Below are 23164 nucleotides of genomic sequence, written 5' to 3' on the forward strand. Positions count from 1 at the left end.
TGTAACATTTAATTAAAAGTGAAATTAATTTACCTGTAAAATGAGTTTAATTACTGTTCCTTCAGCAGCACCTGCTTGGTCTGTTATATAAAAGGTCCATGTGGTGACATCAGCCTATTCTTACTCACATCTGCAAAAATGCCATATGCTCTAAAAAACTGCGGAAATCTTAACATTTCTCTTCTAGAAAAATAATTAGAAATGCATTTTTAACACATTTATGTGTAACATCAGATTATTAATATATTCAAAAAAGGGATTGGTGTTTTGTAGGAGAGTCCACTAGATTCACTAAACATCCTTTCTGTACAACATGGTGTCCGCTAAGTATACAAGATGTAATACTTATTAAAGTCTTAAGCACATGGCCATATTATAATTTCCTACTGATTAAGATTTGATGTATTATGGCACCCATTGTCTAAGAGCCATACTTTACCTCTGGCCATGATTTTGGATGAAATATTTTTTGGTAAATTCCTGAGATTGTAGACATCTCAGCAAAATTATGTGTCAGCACCTGTCCAACAAACACGCAACCACAACCAGCCTTGGCGCCAGCTGTAAGACTAGGTAAGTGGTGGCGAACTCAAGCTGCGACGTCCCTGCAGGCTAAGGCCCTGTCTAAAGCAGATAAACCGCCCTGGTGCACAGAATACAAACACAGGACTGAGACAGGGACAAAACAAGAGATATATACAGGTCTACAGGCAGATATACACAGGTCAGGTCAAGATCAAGATCAAGCAGATTATATACAGGTCAGGTACAGGTAAAACTGAACTAGATACACAGGGAAGACAAGACTCAAAATAACCAGCCAGGTAAGATGGGAATAGGCAGGTATATAAAGCTGATCCCGGACACGCCTCCAGCAGCACACTGGGCAACTGTCCATCAGGCTAGTAACCATTGCTGGGCAGGACTAAAATGCAGGGATTAGGGCAGTGATGGCGAACCTTTTAGCGGCCGAGTGCACAAACTGCAACCCAAAACCCCCCTTATTTATCGCGAGGTGCCAATCAAAAATTAAAGCAGTAACTTATTGCTCCCTGTTCCTCAACCATGTTCGATCATATTGGCCTCCTCCAAAGAAAATTCGGTCCTGTCTACTCATTCTCCCTCTTCCTACATTCCCAAGTAGAAAAGTAAGTAAGTATCACTTTAATATATGACTGAAAGCAGCATCTTTTAAGTTGCTTGGAACTGCAGGAAGATTCTTTGAGTTCGGTCTGGTGTGCAGGGGTGATGGCCCAGGTGCCCACAAAAAGGGCTCTGAGTGCTGCCTCTGGCAACCGTGCCATAGGTTCGCCACCACTGGATTAGGGTGTGGCTCAGATAATCCAAACACAAGCAGTAAGCCACAGTTCACATACAAATAAACGCCATCTATTCCGCTAACTGCGGATAGTGCAACATAGGCACGGACCTTACATTATGTTTGGGAAAAATCTGGGCAGTAACATAATGGTTTAGCAGATATACCAAGTGGGCATCAGAGGATATGATTCTTCTGTGGCTTGTGAAAATGGCATAACCTGGCCCCTTGGGCTCATCTGACTAAGGTGCTCCGTAACACTGTGACCTCTATAGTTACACAAATGCACACTTTCACTAACATGTTTTGCAATGGGAACAGAAACTTTGTACTCTACATACCATAGTGTGGACCTTATGACATTTCTTTACATGATTTCTGCAAAATCACAACATGGTCAAAACACATGGTAAAAACCCCCACAGGATGGACCTCATGCCACCTATGGGCATTTATTGACAAAAATATGTGTAATCTCATAAAAATGGAACAGCCTGGTTTCTTCTAGATTACATAAGGGTGAAGGTCCATTAAAATGTGCTACTATATTGAATTAAGTAACCACAACCATGTAATGATTTAGCATAATTTGAGCAATATATAGCTGTGTATTATGTATTCAGCATTCACTTACATACTATGAATGCTGTTCATTTTGTATAAGTAAATATATTAATATACTTTGTATTCAGCCAATTACTCCTAATAATATTTTGTTACTTAATAACAGAGTAAGCATTTTTGACAATTATGCCTTATTTACAGATTTTTTTTTCATATTCAAGGAAATTGTAATTCCTCAGCAGATATGCATATACTCAGCCTGAATCCACTGCATTAACAACCTTAATATTGAATTTGGGTTTCTGAATATCTGTAATTTCTCAATACAGAGCGGTCATTTAAACCCAAAAGATTTATATATTGAAATAGGATGGTTTAAAATTTAAACCGAAACTCTAAAGATGCAAAACTCAGAGATTCTAATGATATTGTATCCTGATTTTAATTATATGTAAGTGAGTCATTTCTGGCCACCCCTATACTGTAGAGGTTAAATGAAGTGTCATCGAGCATGTGCAACCACCACATCAAACAGGGTACACAGGGCTGGTTTTTGGGTTGTCATGGGATTCCCAGCACTGATCAGACACTTAAAGGGCACCTACCACCACAAATCTACCTATAAAGGTAGATTGGGTGGTAGGTGGATCAATGGGACGTGAGGATAGCCCTTTTAAGGGTTAATCCTCACGTCCCTGCACTTTTTTGATAACTTTTATTAGATATTTATTCAAATTTACTCATGCGGCTACTGGGGCGTGGAGTAGCCGCATATGAGATTACACGAGGCGGCTACTCCACGCCCCGGTAGCCACTTTACCCCTCCTACTCACCCATCTTCGGCGCGCAGCTCCGCGTAGCTGCGTGTCCTCGTCCGGCGATCCTGCCTGTTTCGGAGCAGTGACCGCGCAGGCGCGGGCCTGCTCTTCTGCGCATGCGCAGACGGCAGGATCGCCGGACGAGGGCTCCGCGTAGCTGCGCGCCGAAGATGGGTGAGTAGGAGGGGTAAAGTGGCTACCGGGGCGTGGAGTAGCCGCCTCGTGTAATCTCAGATGCGGCTACTCCACGCCCCAGTAGCCGCATAATTAAATTTGAATATATATCTAATAAAAGTTATCAAAAAAGTGCAGGGACGTGAGGATTAGCCCTTAAAAGGGCTATCCTCACGTCCCATTGATCCACCTACTACCCAATCTACCTTTATATGTAGATTTGTGGTGGTAGGTTCCCTTTAAACCTATAGTTTGAATAGTTGAACAATTTCTATTTTGTGTAAACCTTTCGCATAGCCTAATAGTGACTTTTTTTTAGTGTTTTCCACCCCTCACTTTTTTGGAAAAGTGGGTGTGGTGGGGCATAGAGCAGGCCAGGGTGGGGACCGCACCAGACAGTACCTGGCATAGATTTTGTCAAAGACCAAAACTTCTTTGTAAACCGGCACAGGGATTACTAAGACTGGTTGTTTTGCATTTAATTTTATGCTACCCTGATATAAAAAAATGTAAAGTTTGAAGAAAAAAAAAGTAGTAAAAATTGTAATCACTCCCCTTTCCCTAGAATCCCATATATAAACATCATAAGGCAGCTTTCACACAGCCATATGCTCGTCTGCAGTGGCGTATCTTGAAGCTGATGGGCTCCAGTGCAAAGTCTGTGCCAGGCCCCCGACTATAATGTATAGATTTTACTACTAGTATTCTCATATGGGAAAGGGACACCTAATGGCCCCCTAAGCCTCTTGGGTCCAGTTGCGACCGCACCCTCTGCACCCCATCAAGTTACACCCCTGCTCGTCTGGCTGTGGCATGGGTGAGCATACAGCCATGTGCAACATCCCCTACTGGGGCCTAACCTTTTCTTGGGGCCTGGAGTTAATTTAATAATTAACTCCGGCCTTTCCAGGCAGAATCTACTGCTGCAGTGTTCCCCGTGTTGTGTAGTGACCTGCTGTGGGGTGGATCAGACTCCACACAGGTTGCGAGCTACATATTGGGGTGTATTCGCAACAACCGCTCTGCCTTGCATCGGCAGGGGTGTTGCACATGTGCTGGAGAGGAGGAGACGTGAGCACTGCTCACCCCCTGTCCAACTAGACAGAAAAAATGTGCGCCTAAAGGGGCTGTTACTGCTTAGTCGGAGTGAGTTCCGCAATTATGCAGCATGAACAAAGTGCACAAAAAAATTGGTGCACGCTTCCTGAGCAGTACATGGGGCACCAGAGTAATGAAGAACGTGCACCAGAATTCATGAATCTGGCGCCCCCTGCACACTACACAGGCAAACTGCACATAGAACAGACTCCGCTGTTTTTGATAAATGTGGGCTAAAGAGTAGAAGGGACTACCTCAAAAAATGCAATTAAAGGCTACTTGGCCAATCAATGGCTTAAGAGGGTTCCAATTTATCTTGGAGCAGAGTGGCAAAAACCATAAAAGATGACAGACTTAGATTCCCTGCACACGAACATGCTAGATCCATGGATCTGTGTCCTGGCTGCCATGGACCATGGATCTGTGTGCTGGTCAGATCCCATGGACTAAGCACATTGCAGTGGAAGGAAGTCCTTGACTCACAGTTATCTGCGCTGATGTCCGGCTGGCAGACACAGAGTCCTTGCATCATGTATCACTATTCTGCAAGGACATCACTCAACTACACGGTGCTCGGTCCACAGTGGCGTAACTAGAAGCTGATGGGCCCCAGTGCAAAGTCTGTGCCAGGGCCCCGACTATAATGTATGGTTTATAGTACTAATCTTCTCGTATGGGAAAGTGAGACCTTATGGGCCCCCAAAGCCTTCAAGTTACGCCCCTGTCGGTCCATGTAACTGACCGGCACACAGATCTAATTCCACGGAGAGATGTAATTGACACTTTGCTGCAGAGCGAAACTAGTTTACAACAATTTAACGTGTCCTAAATTACAGAGTAAGATAATAAAACATCTGACCTTCATTAACATAAATGTCTGAATATTTATAACACCTACTAGCACAATTCTGTCTGTAGAAAACTGACACTGTCAAATATGCATTAAGACAATGCCAAGCTCCCAAGGAGAATGTCACACAATGGTTGTGAAACAAGAACAGTTCCAATTCTTTGCCCATATTCCTCTAATTGTTCATTATTCCAAGGGATATTGCCAGGCCTTGTTGTTTTATCCATTCCATGGGGAGTAACAGCATTTAAGAAATTTAATGGAAGAATTATAATTGCCTTTATACAGTTTTATTGCACTTTATAACATAGTAGATCCCAAATGTGCTGTTTTATGTAAATAATGAGTTTTTCTCTCACAAATCACAACTTTGGTGTTTACCTAGGTGTCAATATGGTATCCCAGAACTCCTAATGACAGCTACAGCCCATAAAATAACTTAGATTAGTGACAAGGGAAAACATACAAACAAGTAGGTGTATAATTTAGAGGCCATGAAAATAAACAAGTTAAAATGATAAAAAAAATAATAATAATTTGGACGCTTTTATTTCTCATTACTATTTGTTTCAAATATGTTTATTATGGTGGCTAGATGCTGACATTGTGGTATATGTGGTTGTAGAGATGGGCACATAAAGGTTCTTGCCTAACACAGGTGGATAATTATTGGATAGAAAGCCCTAAAGTGAACCTGTCACCATGAAAATACTGTGTGATGTGCAGGCAGCATGTTATAGAGCAGGAGAGGTTGAGCAGATTATTCTAAGTGTCCTATCTGCAGGCAGAATTTTATAGAGCAGGAGGAGCTGAGAAGATTGTACATATTGTCCTATCTGTATGCAGCATGTTATAGAGCAGGAGGAGCTGAGAAGATTTAACATAGTGCCCCATCTGTAGGCAGCATGTTCTGGAGCAGGGGGAGCTGAGAAGATTGCACATAGTGCCCTATCTGCAGGCAGCATGTAAGAAAGAAGGAGCAGAGCATATTACGCATAGGGGCACAACTACTTACCCGTCTGGAGGATTTTCCGAAAGTGCATTTTCCGCCGACAATGCACTGTGCCACGATTCACTAACATTGTGTGCCCGATATGCTGCATCTGTTGCTTCCCCACTCAGGTCCGGAAGATTTCACCTTCTTCTTCCCAGTGTATGTAAGTGCATTGCTTGCGACACAAATTTAATCTTAAATTCCGCGCTCAGTCCCAATCAGTCGGATCGTCCGATGACCAGCCTCCCAATTTCTGTAGCATGAAAGCCAATGCTGCTGCGACACAATCCCCTTCTAAATACCTGTCCCAGCAGCGCAAATCCCGAATACCATGAACACTCCAATGCGATCCGCGGACACTTAGTAAATAAGCCCCATAGTGTCCTATCTGCAGGCAAAATGTTATAGAGCGGGAAGAGCTGAGCAGATTGTAAAAAGGGTTTTATCTGCACACAGAATATTATAGAGCAGGACAAGCTAAGCAGATTGTAAATACTGTCTTCTCTGCAGATAGAATATTATAGAACAGAAGGAGCTGAGCAAATTCATACAGTTAATAGAATGTAAAGTCTATAAGTAAGCATTTATTCATATACTTCCCTGCTTTTTCTATGATATGAAAAAGTAGTAGAGTTAAGGGGGTGGCCTAAGTAGTGACTTTCACTCCTGCACGATAGTGGATGCAGAGATAACTCATTTATAGGACAACTCCCCTGATTTGACTATGGTTTCATAGCATAAAAATAGGAGTAGTATAAATGAGTAAATTACAAGTTCTATTGATTTACCCCCCCAAAAAAAAAAAAAAAAATTACAAACCAATCTGCTCAGCACATTCTGCTCTAACATGCAGCTCAATGATTTTTTTCTATATATTGTACGCCAAGGAAAGCCTCCATAATATGTAAATCAGAAACAAGTAATCCTTGAAAACAGTCCAAGTGAATTATACCTAAAGGGGTTGTCCTAGAGTACCAAAAGATTAGGAGACGGGCTGGGGATGGCTTTTATTAAAAAACAAACGTGTACTCACCTCCTCCCAGCAGTCGGGTCCTCATCTATCCGTCTGTTATCCCTTATATTGTGGATAGCGTATAACTTAAAAAGTTGGAACATGCCCTGATGGAATATGACACTTGTGAAAGAGCAAAAATGAGGGAACTACAGGCGGTCCCCTACTTAAGAACACTCTACTTGCATACGACCCCTAGTTACAAACGGACCACTGGATATTGGTAATTTATTGTACTTTAGTCCTAGGCTACAATAATCAGCTATAACAGTTATCACTGGTGTCTGTAATGAAGCTTTAGTGTTAATCCTGGTTCTTATGACAACCCAACATTTTTAAAATCCAATTGTCACAGAGACCAAAAAAGTTCTGGCTGGGATTACAATGATAAAATATACAGTTCCGACTTACATACAAACTCAACTTAAGAACAAACCTACAGACCCCATCTTGTATGTAACCTGGGGACTGCCTGTATTATGATGATGATCTTTACTTCTAGAATGTAGAATGACTTACATTTACATAATAGTCAAACAAAACCTGAACAAAATGATACAAATTTAATAGATGGAAAAATAAAAATTTCCCTCTGACATGTCTCCAATGTTCCGCTTGCTATATAAACTAAAGCCACTTTTTATAAAATACTTGGCAGTCATTGGCATATATTAATTCACCTTCATCCAGCCAAAGGAGAAATAATAGTAAAAGTCGAGACAGTAGTCTATTACCTGTATATTGGTCCTGGCCCGTTCTACATCTGATAAAATGTTATTGGGAAATCTGGATTCTTTATTATTTTATTCTTTTATAGACATTCAGCACTGGCATGTATAGACTAAAGCTATTACAAAATATATAGAGATTTGTACTCATATTACTACAATTTCTCTCCACTTTCTCAGTTAAGAAAGAAAATGTCTTGCTACTTTCCATTCAGAAATAATTTGGTGATAATATATATTTTTTCAGAAATCTGATCCCTCTGTTATACTGTGGCAGAGAAAATGATGGAAAAATCTGCTTTTCGTAATGACACGCTCTGTATTGGCATCAGCACAAGCCAAAATTAAAGCCTATAATATTACATGACAGGCGTCGGGGTCTATTATGCTTTGGGCTACACAATGGGTGATGACAGTCCCTGTAAGAGAGGAATTAGGGACACATGAAAAGATATTATTTTTATCTCCTGCCAGGTAGATTGCTGACTTTTCCTTGCAGAGTGGAGATCAATGACCAACATTGACCAATGGTAAATGATGTGTGGAGACGTTCACTTTACGAGCCCGAGCTTCTCTTTTAGCACCTACTAATGTTGTCCATTTTCACATTGCAGTCAGGATCATTATCAAAACATCACTCTGAAGGGAACTCAATGTATACAGCTCAGTGGGGGCCGGAACAGTTTTTAATTGACATGTTATTCTGTGTTATAGGCAATATGAAAGTAATATGTCATAAAATCATCTGCAATGGGATCAAATTTGGAAGTGACACTTTCAATCAGTTGTGGGATCCTGAGTCTGAATCAAACTTTGGATAACAACTCTATACTTGTTCTTCTTCAGGTTATCAACACAAAACCCCAAGTACACTGGTTTCATCCAACACTCATAAAGACGTAGCGCAAAGTTATTCTTTTTCCGGAGATATTGGACCTTGTGTTTTCTAAGTTTTCTAAGTCCCAATGTTAGAAAAGGCTGATAGAAGTGATCACTTTCTCCGTTCAATGAAACAATGGGGCCCATTTACTAAAGGTCCGCAAACCGCATTTTCATCGGGTTTCCCAACTTTCTCCGTTTTGCGCCGCAAAACGCATTCGGATGCATTAATGCGACACAATCAGGGGCGTGGCCGTCGGACAACTCAACTGATTCGGATAAACCGCGGGATTTAACATTTAAATTGTGTCGCAAGACGTGCACACACATACACCGGGAAGAAGATGGTGAACTCCAACGGACTTCAGCGGGGAAGCGACACATGCAAGATATTGGGCGCACGATCTTAGTGAATCGCGCCGAACTTCATCCTCGTCAGACAGCGCACCTCGGTGATCGCGACAGGACCGGGTAAGTAAATTGTGCCCCATAGTTCCAAGTCAAATAAGGGGCCAGACAGGTGGTCCAAGGATGGGTAATAGGTGGTAGGAGGACAAAACTTATATATCCCTGTAAGTATAGCATCAAATGTCAAGCAGTGGATTCATTCTCTCTTCCTATTATTTACATATTGGGGCACATCTAATAAGGGTCCTGCTGTGCACTTTTGTCAGACCGTGCACGTTCTTCATGGCTAAAATGACGCCCACAGGTATTGAGGAAGTGTCTGCGCTTCTATTGTATCCCACACAACCCTTTTGTGGTGCAGCTGCGCTGGCCTCAATGTAGCGCAAATTAGGGGACATGCCGGTCGGTGCAACTGATTCGGACTGAGCGCCGTATTTAGCTTTCAAATTCTGTCACACGCCCTATGTTAAAGAGAACCCGTCATGCAAAATAACCCCCCAAATCTACATAGATTTTCATAAACTGCCATTAGAGAGCATTGCCTCTATCACATCAATGTCCCTCTATATGCCTGTAAATCTAAGCAATGAGGTCCTAAAGCTGTATGCAAATGACCTGTGAAATGTCCAATGAGTCATTAGCATATTCAAGCTGTTTATTCATGAGTGGGAGGCACAGCCACACCCCCCAGTGCTTGACTGACAGCCTGTATAATGGTGTAATGGCTCCTCCATGTGCTTGCTGGTGGCCACACCTCCTGCAGCCTGTGTGTGTATAAGAGAGATACAACAGCTCCAGGATGCAGCCATGATATAGCAGAACATGTCAGGTACTTGTGTAGCTGATGTCTGTGTATTAGGAAGTTGCAGCATGTCAGCAGATGCAGCACACACACCAGCAATGCTTTACTATACATTACACACAGACATGAGCAGGGGGAGGAGAGGGGAGGGGGAACAGGGGTGACATCACTGCCTCTGGCCATGTGACGAGCCTCATTTACATAATAAAGAAAAGATAATTTTGGAATGATTAATGTATGAAATAACTAGATAAAGGCTGGGATGGGATCCTTGTGAGCTGCTCCAACAGGTAGAGGTGACAGGACAAGTGACAGATACCTGATGACAGGTGTCCTTTAAAGGTGCACCACAAAAAGGATGGTGAAAGTCGGACCTGAGTGGGGAAGCGACACATTCATGATTTCTGTGCACGATCTTAGTGAATCGCCATACACAGCATTATACATGGAACTAGCACTTTTAGTGAACTCGAGTGACTTTGTAAGTAAATGTGCCCCATTATGTACACCCGTATGGGGAGCTCAGAAGCCGAAGAACTTGGCAGCTAGCTGACATTTCTAAAGAAACCAGCAGAAGAAATGAATTGGTTTCCATTTAGTACATGCTGCACTAATTCCCTGCAACATTACTCTGCTCAAGTCTTAAAAAAATGTACTGCTGCTGCTGGTCACATCCCCTCCTCCCCCAGCCTCCTTCAGAACAGATCCATCTCTTTCATTCACAGTGGGAAGGTGTTCTTCACTTCATAATTCATTACACAGTCAATACACAGGGATACCAAATACATAGATAATAAACACATTGATGTCATTGTCTAGAAATAATAAAAACAGTAATGTCCGAGAAAAAAGAACAAAGATCAATTAACTCAATAAATTATACCGTATCAACAGTAAGAAAACAGTAGAGGATTATAGTTTTGGGCAGTAACCCAGGACCTTTTAGGGTGCCCATGACCAACTTAACCAACCACCAAATTTTATAGTAATAAGGGCCTTCAAATAAGGACCTGCTCTCAATTAAACAAGAGCTATTTCTGGACTTTTGAAGGTCCTCCAAAGGTCCTGAAACTGCAGATTGAAAGGCACAAAGGACCCATCTTCCTTCCCCCTAGAAGCTGATTCTAGTACCATATGTAGGAAGTGATTCCGGACTAGTAGGGGCTATAATATTCATACAACCCAGGTCCCATGGCAGTCTTAATATAAAAATAAAAATGTATAAAAATGTACTAGCAATAACTATACTGCAAATATAAGTATATACCAATAGTGAATGTATTGCAGACATAAATATTTACCAGAAGTTAATAAACTGCACATACAAATTTATATATATATATTTATGCTCTCTCTGTGATGTGATGGACACCTGCCCTAGCTGCTCATCGTTTAGCCCTGTCCCCCGAGCCATTGAACTACCCTGTATCTGTCATCTTCTCCCAAATGCTTCTTAGGCTAAGTTCACAATAATAGTAAAGTTTATTTCATACGTCATGTTCAGTTTAGGCAGGGATCTGTTATCCATGCATTTTTTGGACAGAAAAAATTATGGTGGCTGCAGTATTGTTCCACTGTTTGAAAAAAAAAAACGCATGGATAATGGATACCTGCCAAACTGACTTCTCCCCCTGGTGATCCTCATCCAAATGGATTCCCCCTGCTAGGTTTTAGTCAGTTTTGTTTCCCCACAAACACCTCTTTAGTCAGTCATGTGCCCCCATGATGCCCCCCAGTCCCCTGATATAATCCCATGTAATCCCTGTGTCCCCAGGATGCTCAGATCTCATTCCAGTGCCCTCCAGCTTCCAAGATACTGTTATGTTTTTCCCCAAGGTCCCCAAAATTCTATCATATTTCTATGCTAGCCACAGCCAAAAAGAAAATGTTCCTATCTCATTCCTGTGAGACCCCCTCTCTCTTCCCCATGATGCTCCTATGTTGTTCCTATGCTCCCCAGCCTCCAAGATGCTTCTGTGTCCCTATCCCCAGAGAAGATGGTCCTATTTTATACCAGTGGGTTCCTCTCCCCTTTCCTGAGCCAAAGATGTTCTTATCTGATTCCTGTGCCTTCCATCTATTATCCTCCAAGAGTATATGTCAATCCTGACAATCTTATGTCCCTCACACTTCCATCGGCTCCGTCTCTTCGCCTCCTTTTCCTCCATTTGTAATGAGGAGTCAAAAGAAGTAGGAACCCAGTGCAAGGATCTCGTACCTCCTTATTGCAGATACTAATTTCTTTAGAAGACCGTTAAAGGGAACCTGTCATCAGAAATTGGCCTTATAAACCACTACTAGTATATTGTCAGGTAGCGTAACACCTTCTATATGTTGTTTCTTTCATGACCCAGTGTGGTGGCATCATCCAGAAAATCAACTTTGAAGTGAAATGTAAATTGGTTGTGTAAAGTCAAGGAGGCGGAGAGTTTGAAGTTTGAAGTCAAGGTGGGGAGCACAGAACGCCTCTTCCTCTGTGATTGACATTGTGCATCAGGCTTCAGGAGATCTGTTAGTGATGTCTCTGGATGCAGGACCATCAATTACAGTGAAGGGGGCTTTCTGAGGAAGGGAGAGCTTGACTTCTTTGATAAAACCCCGCCTCCTTGACTTTATACAACCAATTTACATCTCTCTTCAAAGTTGATTTTCTGACTGATGCCACCACACTGGACCATGAAAGAAACATTATCTGGAAGGTGTTCAGCTGCTTGGCAACATACTGGTAGTGGATTATTAAGTCAATTTCTGATGATAGGTTCCCTTTAATTTCACTAGTAATTGCTTGTTTGTTTGCCCTTGCATTCCAAATATGTGACTGAAATCAGTTTGGTCTACAACATTTCAGCCGGACTGTTCCAACATCTTGCAATGTATGGATATCTTTTCAATCACTTTTAATTAAATCTTATTTTGATAAGTGATCCTACGTTGATACCCTCATTCTTCAGCACAGTAGGTTCTTGTTTCCTGTTGCCATATTCACTAATTGAAGGTGTTGTCCTATTGGTGTCACCTCCATAATATACATTGGCTCAATTGTCTCTGGTACTACCATTGGTGATTTACAGCTATTGATCGGGGGGCTGTGGGGAAAATCAATTTATAGACCAATGTTTACATTCTCTTTGTAGCTCGATTTCCAGTTGTTATTTGTAATGCTTCAGCTAATGAACATACGTAGGGGAATTGCATATACAGTGAAACCTCTCTTAATGATCTCCCCATTGAGTTGACCACCATATATTATCTATACTAGTCATCTAGAAGACCCTCCTCTTTTCAAAGTAATTTTGGGTAGTCATCTTAAATAGTTTTCACTGTAATTCTTTTGCTTTTCCAATAACATAATGCATGTTCAAGTGGTTTTACCAGGGTAAAAAAACAGATGGTCTATATTGAGGATAGGTCATGAACATCAGATTAATAGGTGTTCGAAACACAGCTCCCCCATAGATCAGCAACTACCCTGTTTCCCCTAAAATAAGACATCCCCCGAAAATAAGACCTAGTACAATTTTGTTCAGGCTTAGAAATATAAGGCCTCCCCTGAAAATAAGACCTAGCGGCAGACATTGCTACAGCTCCCCCCGCCCCCCCACGCCAAACATTAGTATTAGGAAATCTTTTAGATGCTGCAGAAGGTTGTGACATGGGGAGGAATTCATGGAAGTAAATCACTGGCTGTTGTGCTGCAAATGTGATATCAGTAGCTGCCAGGATAAGAAGGGTCATTTATGGAAAGTGCTTTTACTAAACATGAGAGATTGGGGCCAGTGATTCTAATAGAAATGGAGTCACAAGAAATACAGCATGAAATTCAGAGTTTGGAGAGTTATAAGGATGTAAGAGAAGTTGTTTTTTTGTTCCACGATAAATGTAAATTCTTGTTCATGGAAAAATAAGACATCCCCTGAAAATAATACCTAGTGCCTCTTTAGGAGCATTAATATAAGACACTGTCTTATTTTCGGGGAAACAGGGTAATAAACAAGGAATTTAACAGGAAGCAGACAGCTCCATTCTCTGTGAAGTGGCTGAACCAAGTCAATGCAGCTTAGATTCCACTGACATGAATAGGAGATAATTTGCAGTTACTTGGTCTGGCCACTACATAGATAATGGAGCTTTCTGCTTCCTGTTCCATTCCACAGATGACCTATGGGGTTTTATGCCCCTCCATTCTGATTTTGAGGACCTATTCTGTGGACAGGTGATCAACATTTTAGCATACAAATCTCCGTTTAATCTGAATTTTATCTATTTTATTATGCCTGTAGCAATGAAATGTCATCTGGTTACTAATTTGTCATATTTCTGTATTTCTAAAAAAAAAAATTTCTTTAAAAACATAACATAGCAAGTGCATCTTTTTTGGTGGGGAGGGGGTGGCTGCATGTAGCATTTGATAAGGCATTAAGAAAAAAAATAAAATTTACATATGGCACAAATTGCCACTTGTCCCTAGAAAATAAAAATCCAAAACTGCCTTTGGCTTTCATAACTCATGTCTCCTGCCTCACTCCCTGCCCCCCACTCCAAGATTATTCAGATCAACCCCCTTTACCATATACATAAGCAACAGACATAATGATGAAATTAAAGGGATCTTTAAATGATAAATTGTTGGATGTGCCGTTTTCTCAGCAGGTTAATACGAAACGAAACACAGTTGACCTTCTGGACACCACTGACTTTCAAAGGTCAAACTCATCCATTTCACATCAGTATCAGACCTTTATTATACTTTGATCAATAACGGCTACAGGATAATTACAACAAGCCTTATGTTTAGTGTTACTAGCTCAGTATATACGTTGCCAGTTTCCTTCGCAATTATCGAACAAAGCAGAAAAAAATCAATTTAATGTCATAATGTTGACCTTGCCGAGCGTGAATTAATAGACAGAGCTTTATAGGTGTAATTGTGGCAGTGATTACTTTAATAACAATATTTCCTGCTTAACTCATGGAAATGATGGTCATCAGCAGAACGGTGGCATCTATATAATAATAGCACACTTGGCTGGTGAATGGTACGAGAGCTTCCGTACTGCGCTGAGATGACAGGACGCGGCGGCAGATTTATTAGGAGCTTATTTGTGTGCAGAGAACAGTCTTGTCCTAACCCTCTTAACCTCTCTGAATATTTAAATCTGTTCCTGGTATGTGAAATATTTGTTGTATATGTAGCAGCAAAGCCTCATCAATCCTCACGGGAAAAGGCTACCACATGTTTTTCTAACCTCTCCAATTATACTGTAATATATAGCCATATGTTGGCTGGTTGACTTTAAGAAAAACTAGGCGATGTACCTGACAGCGATGTAACTGCTTGTAGAATAAATTATAAATGGTGTAGAATTGTTGTGTTACAGAATACGGAATTCTATGAGGAGAGTAGGAAGTATGTGCAACGTGTAGCTACTATGGATATTCATGGGGGTTATTAAGCTATCCATATTCAGGGTATTATGGTTGGCGCATGAACTAGTTGTGGTGATTCTGAGGCAAGTGTCCCAGAGGTGGCACTCTGAGCCCTCTCTGTGACCACCCGGGCCATCACCCAGCACACAGGATGGCATTCCAGGAACAACAGAGAAGATCACCAGCACCAACTTTCTCTGAACCAAACACCGGGACACAGCGGCACATGTAGGAGCAGGTATAGAGGATCGACTAGCAGCGTATACATGAAGGAGTAGATCATGCAGCAATCCAAATGTAGAAGAAAATTACACTCACTGACATGACAGTCAATTGTCACTTTATTGCAAGGATGCCATGGGTGCGGGGAAGATGCATGATGCAACTAGGCGACTAGGCCGTTTCGAGCAACACACACTTTTTTAAGCCTCAGACCTAATGGGCCCGCTTGCAACCACGCGTTCTGCACCCCCTGAGGTATAGGGTTGCCACCTTTGCAAAAAAAACAATTCAAAAACATTAGCCACATGAACAGATTAGACCTCAAAAATACAAACTTCAAGATGGGACCAAGTTTGATTGTTATCCCCCTATCGAACAGATCGGTGGGGGTATGTCTGAGGGACTCACACTAATCACTGGAACAAGGTTTCATTATCGCTCACTAATTAATGGAGTAGCATGGTGAGCATGTGTCTTACAGCTCCATTCGATATTATACTAAGGGAACATAGGAAATTCGCTGCCGTGCCACCCATTAAAATCATATGGCCAACTACTTCATATCTAGATCATCCAGGGGTATACACTCTGCAGCCACTTTTTCAATGAAGGTAATAATCCCTTGCAGGCAATAACTTACCTGCATGTTGGTGTTTATGTCAAATGTCTCAGCTATGTTTTATATATACCAATCACCCTAAATCCATAATACGGTTGTATGGGTCAGGCCATAGCCTAAGGACCAGGCATGTGCTTGTGGATGTCTGTATTCATGACTTTGAGTTTATAGGGGACATGTCACAACTTCTTGAATTTCTATATCAGGGGATACCTATATACTTCATGAAACAATTGTGGAACATCTTTTCTTATAACTCTGCATAGTGATACTCCTCTAAAATTAGTCCTAGACAATTACACTGACAACTTTCTATACACCTAGGGGTGTGTGCTTAACTATGTAACTACCATATTTTTCGGACTGTAAGGCGACCAAAAAATCCTTCTCAGAAATCAAAGGTGCGCCTTATAGTCCAGTGCGCCTTATATATGAACCGTACTTACAGACAACAGCTGCCTTGAACTGTGCACAGGTCTGCCACCTGCTGGTCATTCATCCATATAATCAGCTGCGCCTTATAATCTGGTGCACCTTATATATGAACCTACACGTTTTAGCAGGCATCTATTGATGGTGCACCTTATACTCCGGTGCACCTTATAGTCCTGAAAAATACTGTATGCAAAAAAAAGGCCTTGAAGAGATTACACGCCACTAACAACTCGCAACTATAAGAAATTAACCTAATACAAATATATTAAAAAGAATGCAATTTCTTAATAACATAGAAATATTAGTAGATATGACCCATCCTAATTCTATTTGTACATTCTGGATCCACCACCTATTTTCTAGTTTCTACATCTTTTGTGTAATTTATTGCAAATATTTTCATTTTATTTTATTTTTTTATTTCATTAGAAAAGAAAGAAAATAATCATAATAATCTTTATTTATACAGCACCATCAAATTCTGTAGCGCTTTACAGATTCTGGGGAACATCTACAAATAAAATAAGACATTAGAGAGTAATATGAAAGAATAGGAATACAGACATGACAGGTAATAAAATATTTATACATAACATTTTAGGATTAGTTTTCTTGGAAGTCTTGAGTAAAACATATCTAGTAAGATTGTATCTCTGGAACAGAAGACAGACTCACCAGATGATCCCATGGAGAAAGATAGTATTACAGGAGTAATAGTCAATGAAATATTTTGTCTTTCTTTTACACACAATAATCACATGTCTTCTCCTTAGAAAAAGGTGTTATCTTTACTGGATATTTTACATTATTTTATGCTGATAAAAAAATAGCTTAATATGATTGAAGCTTTTCAGTTGACAGCATAATTATTATATTCTTAAAAGTTTTCACCTTTATTTCTTCATCTGCTGTTACAGATAGAAGTTGAGTTTTTAACTAAGAATCTTGCTCCCTCTAGTGGAAGTCATTGATAATGCAGCTGAATAATCTCTAAACTTAAAACCATTATATTAATGTTCTTTTAAATGTAATGTAAAAGAGGCGCCAGTGTAAGATATCACAGAGAAGCGGAATCTGCAGGGGGGAATTCCAGGCTCTTCGGGAAAGTCACCACAGCCAGCCTAATACTGTGAAGTCAATAGAGACATAAACAACTAGCCGATTTATGGGGGCACCCCACTAGTCTTCTCCAAAGGAAGAAAGCCCATAAATCCTAGGATAACCTCAAATGGCTCACAATATATTTTTGAAGTGGTTTGACAACAAAATTGATGTTTGAGTCCTGGAAAAGTTGCTATACTGTTATAATTCTAATTTACATGTATTTAGCTAGATGGTCTTTTGATCATGGAAATAAAACACAAGAGTCCACAGTATATAAATGCAAAAGGAGATGGATGGGAAAGTTTATCCAGAAGTGTAAACCTCATTTTTTAGGCAGTTCGTGTTCTCAGGGATTGTAGAGTGTTACTAAGACAGAATGTAAAAATCTCATTAATAGAAAATAGGAGTATATGGGGTGCACACTACAAGGGAGCTTCTATATGATCAATGTAAAAAGGCTTTAATAGATTTTAAAATCTATACAAATGTTTATATGAATATAAAAATAATAGATATATAGATAAACACATGCTATATGCCCAGGACATTCAAATAGGAGTACCTTAAAAGGAAAGTGTTAAAGACTAAGGACTTATTTTTTATTCTGAATAATAAAAAAAAATTGGACTATAAGACACACCTTGCTATGAGACACATGCCAGATTTAGGCATTCAAAATATGACAATAATTTGACACCAATTAAAAATTTCCTGTTGGTTTAACACAAGCATAGCACACACAGCTTGGTTACATCCAATAATTCACACACAACTGTGTTGCATCCTACACACACACACACACACAGGTATGCTACATCCATTGACTCATACATAGCCCTGCTACATCCATACACTCACACACTGCACACACATAGGATAAATGCCCAGGGCAAGGAACACAGCTTTCTCTCAGGCATAGAAGCACAAAGATCCGGCAGGGGACACAGGAAAGGGCTAGGCCGACCAGTGGCAATTATCGGTGCACTGGGCCTTTCAATCTTACCGAGCTGGTGCGCACACGCAATAGGAGACAGGGAGCACAGGGCCTGCGGAGACCGCCGCTTGATCCAGAGAAGGTAAGTGCCAGTGCAGGGTGGCTCTGGGGGCACAGGGAGGCACACGGGTGCATCTGCAACCTAGGATATGGGTCACGGGAGCACCCTCCCTCCACCCCCCCCCCCCCTTCGGCCTCCCCCTATTCTCGGAATGGAGGAACCTATGAAAAAGAACACAATCCAGGATGTTGTCCTCTGGCTCCCAAGACCTCTCCTCCAGACCGAACTCCTTCCAGTCGACAAGATATAATCGCTTCCCTCTGACCGTCTTCATATCAAGGACCTCTTTTACCTCGAAGACATCAGTAGCATCAGCTTCAGGAGCAGGACAAGGTACTTGGTGGGGAGAATTGATTCAGGATGACAGGCTTCAGCAGGGAAATGTGGAAGGAATTTGGGATGTGCATGGTGGGCGGAAGACAAAGCTTGTAAGCCACAGGATTAATGTGCTTCAGTACCTTGAATGGACCCAGGAAGCGAGGACCGAGCTTGTAGTTGGGAATCTTCAGCCAGACATACCTGGATGACAGCCACACTTTATCCCCCTGGAGAGAAGATCGAAGGGAGGCTGCGCTTTTTGTCGGCCTGGGTTTTAGTTCAGGCAGGCGCCTGAAGTAGGGAAAGACGAATCTGCTCCCAGATGGACTTAAGATCTCTGAACAACTCCTCCATGGCAGGAAAATTGGAAGGCACAGACGGAGGGAGAGGTGGACAAGGATGCTGTCCATAGACAATGAAGAAGGGGGCAGAGCCGGCAGGTTCAGAATCCAAAAAATTATAAGAAAACTCTGCCCAACAGGGCGGACCAGTCGTCCTGGCGGGCAGGGGCAAAGTGGTGGAGATCTTCCCCAATGACGTCGGAGACATGAGAGAGGGCATCGGCCTTAACATTCTTCTCCGCATGATGAAAATGTATTAGGAAATTGAAGCGGGAGAAGAAGAGGCGCACTAAACCTTTAAATCTTACCAAGCCGGTGTGAGTGCGCGCCCAAAGAGACAGGGATGCATGCGCTGGAGCGCGGGAATCATGGAGACAGCCACTGGAGCCAGGGAAGGTAACTGAGAGTGCAGGCTGGCTCCTGAGGCACAGCAAAGCACACAGTTGCCTGCGATCATGTCGGGGAAGAACCCAGTTGCATTTGCAACTTCTTCTCTGGTTTTTCTGGCCCCATTCCCTGGCAGCATGCTTCTGACATCCCTCTAGGTCTTGCATTAATCCTCATGTTAGGATAGCTGAGACTCTGTTCTATCAGAGATCAAAATTAAGCACTTTGTCAGCGCTTCACCTAATCCGGCAGTTCTCAATCCTCTTCACATAAGACGTATTTAGCAAAATTATTTCTTGCTAAAAAGTGTATCTTATCATTTGAAAAATACTGTAATTATCTATATTTTGAACAAAATACTATGTAATGGTATTTTTAGTCTAGGCTGAAAAATATACTGAAAACCGGATTTTATGGGGTTTACAATGTAACAGTCACCTTATTTAGATCACATACAGAATTACAATAGAAGATAACACCTCTATAGGACAATAGATTATGTCACAATGGGGCAGATTTACTTATCCAGTCCATTCGCGATCCAGCGGCGCGTTCTCTGCGGTGGATTCGGGTCCGGCCGGGATTCACTAAGGTAGTTCCTCCGACGTCCACCAGGTGGCGCTGCTGCGATGAAGTCCACCAAGGGCCGCCGGAATGCACTGAAGTTCACCGGCCTATACCTGGTGAAGGTAAGCGCAAGTTCCGCGACACTTTTTTTCCAAATCCGTTGGGTTTTCGTTCGGCCACGCCCCCCGATTTCCGTCACGTGCATGCCAGCGCCGATGCGCCACAATCCGATCGCGTGCGCCACAATCCTGGGGCAATACAGGCAAATCGGAAATATTCGGGTAACACGTCGGGAAAACGCGAATCGGGCCCTTAGTAAATGACCCCCAATGTGTCCTAATGCATTCATATGCAGAGTGCTACTGATGTCTGTTTAATGATGTCAGTGAAAACATCAGGGGAGTATCCAATACTATATACTTGACCTCTACCAGTCATAGTAACGGAATACGGGGAAATGTAATGAAACAGGGAGGGGATGAAACATGGGTACTGGGTAACAAGCACCAAGTGTTTGCATGGTTTACACGGACAACAAGTGGTGCTCATTCCTGGTTGCATGCATTTCAGTGAAAAATATGCAAACAGGATCCTGTTGCACTTGAATTGCGTTTCAAAATGCACTCAAAACGCAACATGTTTACCATTACTGGCACCCCTTCATTTTTTTCATAGACTATACAATATCTTTAGAAATAAATGGAAATATATCAAAGTTAAATGTGGGCCATGATCTTCGACTCAAACCTTTGCTGGATAGGACATTTTGCTTTAAAATGTCTTGATAATTCTCTGATGTCACGATCCCTCTGATATGGTCAAAGGCCTCCACTACCAGATGCAGCGAAGTAACCCCACAGCATTATGGACCCTTCACCATGCTTAACGATTGGTACGGTGCTCTTTTCCTCATAAGCATTATTGAACCATCTTTTAACAAACTCTTACTTTGCATTCCCAAAAAGCTCTATTTATGTTTCATCTGTGCACTGAACATTTTTTTCAGAGTGATTATGGTTTTTCATGATACTCTATGGCAGGGGTCTCAAACTCGCGGCCCGCGGGCCAACTGCGGCCCGCGGGCCAATATTTTGCGGCCCCCACCTGCATGGAGAGGGCAGGTCGCGCTGCATGGAGAGGGCTCACGGGCCAAGCCCCCTCCATAGCCGGTAAGTCTTTGCTGCATATTGCAGCAAAGGCTTACCGGTAACACCCGCGATCGGTGCTAGTACCGATCGCGGGTGTTTTCACAGCGATGGCTGCCGGCAAAGCTGTCGGCAGCCTCAAAAAGATAGCGGCGCATGGGCGCCGCCATCTTACCTGGGATCGCCGCTCCCCGTGACGTCATCGGGGCTGCAGCACTGAAGTTCCCCGAGGCCCGCTGGAATGCCCTGAAGTACACCGGCCTATTCATGGTGGAGGTAAGTGCAAGTTCCGCAACACTTTTTTTTTAAAAAATGCGGCGGTTTTTCCGAATCCGTGGGGTTTTCGTTCGGCCACGTTCCCCCCCCCCCCCCGATTTCCGCCACGTGCATGTCGGCGCCACAATCCGATCGCGTGCGCCAAAATCCCACGGCAATACAGGGAAAAACGGCGCAAATCGGAAATATTCGGGTAACACATCGGGAAAACGTGAATCGGCCCCTTAGTAAATGACCCCCAATGTATCTATACATCCCATCTGCGTGCCAAGAAAATTCTGCACAGACCTGAATGTATGGGTACCAGACCATTAGTGCTGATTATCATGTGCAAAACCATCTTGACTGTCTTTTTGAAGCTCCTATACATGCTATCAAATGATGTATCACAATGACAATATACCACAACATAGTACAATGGCAGTACATTGTATGAGGGATCAGACCTCCAAATGTTTAAACCCAAAGCGTATAAAAAAGTAAAACATTTTTTTTAAATATTAGAAAAATTCTTAAAACATTAAAAGTTCATATCACCCCACAAAGAAACAAATAAACATAAACATGTTAGGTATCTAAAAAAAATTCAATGGATGCAATGCAATGGAGCCTGTAATAGAAAATAAAAAATAGAAATGTCTAAATCGTCACATTTTTTCCATAAAAAGTTGCTGAAAAGTGATCAAAAGGTCCCACATTTCCCCAAATGGTATGAATTAAAACATCAGCTTATCCCACAAAAAAAAGTCCCCGCACCGAGCTACATACACAAAATATGAAAAAAAAAAATTTGTTTGGAGATACGGAAATGGTTTTTAATTTTTTTAAACATAAATAAAAACTATATAAATTTAGTTTTTGCAGGACCCTTAGGGTAAAGAGGATCTGTCAGAGTAAAATTAAAGAACAATTTGCCAAAGAGTTAGAAAAAAATTGCTTGGTGGCTGGGGGGGGGGGGAGCGGAGGGGCCTGCATAAATAAACATGTACCTAATTCCTCCTTATCTCCAAGTGTCCCGCGCCATGGTCCTTCTGTGCCTTGCCCCATTTTGTTTACAGGGGCTCAGATGCTCTGACAGCTTCTGGGCAGCAAGGCAGTCTGAGCGGGCAGGGTACCGAGGGACCACAGTACAGGAGGGAGTTGGTAAATACAAGTTTATTTATTTAAGCTTTGGGCTTTGTTCTGTGAACATAAACAGAGTGCACACATGTAGCTCCCTAATGGAGAACAATGTTGAAGATTGAAAATGGTTACATCAAGGAAGTTGTAGTTTTCATATACAAGAAATAAAATGTCAGACAGCGCAAAATGTAATATTTACTGGAAAGTGGGGGCGTTCCACAAGTGGAGTAGCCCCTCGACATACATCGGGCTCGTGCACCAGTGTATGATAAAGTTTCTGGCCCTTTGGCGCCGGCAGATACATGAAGAGGCTCAGTCACGTGAAAATTCTCAGGCTGTAGCGAGTGCAAGGGTAGGAACACCCCCCCGCCAGCCCGCTCCACCACCGGCCATGCCACTCTCTTTACACCCCTCTATGCCTACTCGCAATTATTGGCAGTTTGCTAGTAATAGCGCTCATTTCAGGGCTTATATGCCAAAAAATTTGTGTACAAGTCCTTA

Source organism: Engystomops pustulosus, chromosome 5, assembly GCF_040894005.1.
Source record: "Engystomops pustulosus chromosome 5, aEngPut4.maternal, whole genome shotgun sequence".
NCBI classification, from domain to species: domain Eukaryota; kingdom Metazoa; phylum Chordata; class Amphibia; order Anura; family Leptodactylidae; genus Engystomops; species Engystomops pustulosus.